General features: G+C 38.2%; 1 pseudogene; it reads left to right on the forward strand.

Moving 5' to 3' along the window:
- Window positions 1–403: 403 nt before the first annotated feature.
- On the forward strand, window positions 404–2,309 carry LOC116290781 (uncharacterized; annotated as a pseudogene).
- Window positions 2,310–2,842: the final 533 nt, after the last annotated feature.

Consider the following 2,842-nt stretch of genomic DNA (forward strand, 5'->3'; position numbering starts at 1 on the left):
TCACGCGACTCTGTGAATGCCACAATTAACTCAAATGTTGCGATTCACCCTTGTTCTTCTTTTTTGTGATTCACGGTTCAGTAAAACATTGTCCTTACAACTACAATTTCATGTTCGTTGATCCTCAATGAGTATTTTGCACAGTGACTTGCTGCAAAAATTTGTAGTTTCTCGAGAATGCCAAAATTTTGACTATCATTTTTTATAATAACTACATGTCGAGATTCGTTATGACTGAATGTTTTCGTGATAAGGGAATCACGACATCGAGTACGACATACATTCTCAGTGGTATGCAATGTTATGATAGTTTTCAATCAAGAAACTACCCAGTCATTCTGTTGTATAAAATTTATACAAGTGTTTAAGCATTGGACACAGGCATTTTATTCATCCCAACATAATGGACAGTCATTTTCTACACGACTGTGGGTTACAGGGTAATGATGATTTGAACCAAGAATTGGATGCAGTACGTCAAGAGTATTTCTCTACAAGGGCTAGAGAGAGAGAAAACAGCATTTCTGGTAGCAGCGACAGCGATGCATCGAATTCTGAAAGTGAACAATGTGAACTGGAAGATGAAAGTATGTGTGTCTGAAGGTGTGCAAGATGAGGAAGAGTATGATTTTAGCAGCCAAACAAGAACTTTCCTAGAATCCAACTGCGGCTGTAACTATGAAAAAGATAATGGCCCTTGTAACAAGTTGTTTAGTTTCGAAGTAATGTTAGAATATCGACTTCAGTGCGCAGAACTTACGAAAGCTGAACTTAATCTCATAATTTTAGGCGCTTTACAAAGTCAAAGGAAGATGGTAACTGGAAATAAATGGTCAAGGTCGAGGTATTATTTCCTTGGTCATCAGGTTTGTAAGACAACATTTCTATTTTCATATGGAATTGGTAAACACAGACTGCAGAGCTTAAAATCCCATATTCAAAATCATTGAATAGCTCCAAGAAGGCACGGCAATACTTCTCGCTTGCCGCATAATGTGCTTTCACATGAAACAGTAACAAGAACTGTAAGTTTCATAAAAAATTTTGCAGTTGAACAAGCTGTTGCACTGCCAGGTAGAGTTCCACAATTTAAAAGTGATAAAGTCCAGCTGGTACCATCTTCTGAATCAAAAGCATCTGTCTGGCGAAAGTATAAAACTGCTTCAGAGGAAGCAAATGTAACTGCTGTTAGTAATCCAAAATTCGTTAATCTCTGGAATACTTTCACACCATATATTCTGATAATGACTCCAGCCACCAACCTCTGCCACACTTGCCAAATGACCAACGCTAAGATATCTAGAAATGTAAATGTAAGTGACCAGGATAAGGCCAAGTACCTTCAAGAGCAAGAAACACACTTGAAGGAAGCTCAGGCTGAGCGTGAGTTTATGAAAGCCTGCATTTCCAACTGTAAAGAGGCAATGAAAGGTAGTGATATTAACCTCTTATCTGGTAACCCAAGCTGCTCTTTTGAAGGAACTGTTCACTATTCCTACGATTATGCCCAACAAGCTCACATTCCGTCTAATCCACAACAACCCGGGCCAATATATTTCAAAGTTCCGCGGAAATGTGGCCTATTTGGTATCTGTTTTGAGGGGATACCCAGACAAGTAAATTATTTAATTGATAAAGCCGTAGATACAGGTAAAGGTGCCAATACAGTTATTAGCTGTGTTCATGACTTTTTTACATCACACGGGGCAGGAGAGACAAATGTTCAGGTTCATGCCGATAACTGTGGTGGGCAAAACAAAAATAATTATGTAATTTGGTATTACTGTTTGAGAGTTCTTTGTGGCCAACACCACTCAATACTATATTCTTTCTTAATTGCGGGACACACTAAATTTAGTCCTGACTGGTGTTTTGGTTTGTTAAAGCAGTCGTTTAGAAGACGCTATGTGTCATCCCTTTTCGACTCATTAGAGGCTGTAGACAAGTCGACAGTATCTGGAGTAAACATAGGAAAATTATGTGGTTTACATGATGGAAATGTTTTAGTGCCGGTCTATGATTGGGTGTCTTTCTTTAAACAGTACTTTAAGAAAATAAAAGGAATTAGTAAGTTTCACCATTTTAGATTTTCGAAAGAGCACCCAGGAGTAGTTTACTGTCGAAAGCTTATAGACTCTCCCGAAATAAAACACCAAGTATTGAAAGACCTCTCAATCAAACCACCATATCGGCTTCCTGAAATTATCATTCCTAGGGGTCTGGATGGAGATAGAAGGCAATATTTGTACAACGAAATAAGGGAGTTCTGTCGGCCTGGCACTGAAGATATGATAGCGTCTGTACCATAACATGTCATTGTGTCAGCTATCAACAATAAGTATTGCAGTGAACTTGAACAGTTGCACAAAGAAAAGACTTGAGATAATTGTAACAAACTAATTTTTGAAATTGTTAGCTATTCTAATAAAGAAGTGATTTATCACTGAAGAAAGGGATTCCGATATTTAATTTCCATAGATTTCGATTTCAAGTCCTTGTTATCGTACTGGCAGAAAGCGTTGCGTGACGACACTGAAAGCGGCTGTGTGGGAGACTACGTACATGCTAGTAACTCATAAGAAGTGTAGAAATTCTTAATTTTATATAAAAATTACATTTATACGGAAAATATGGCTTTGTGCAACGCCGTTTGTTGTCTTAATGGTGGGAACTAACTACATAAGACAAGCGCTGGTTAATCAGGTAAATTTAATGCATGTCATAGATCATGGGCCAAATGACATCGAAACATAACCTGCCACAACAACGCGTGCATCACTCGTGAATACCGTCGATTGCATCTACCCGTTAACCCATGTGAACAAAACGTTTTCGCGTCAAA

Source organism: Actinia tenebrosa, unplaced genomic scaffold (genome assembly GCF_029948245.1).
Source record: "Actinia tenebrosa isolate PJP-AT-01 unplaced genomic scaffold, QUT_ActTen_1.0 PGA_scaffold10__47_contigs__length_13832649, whole genome shotgun sequence".
Lineage (NCBI taxonomy): Eukaryota > Metazoa > Cnidaria > Anthozoa > Actiniaria > Actiniidae > Actinia > Actinia tenebrosa.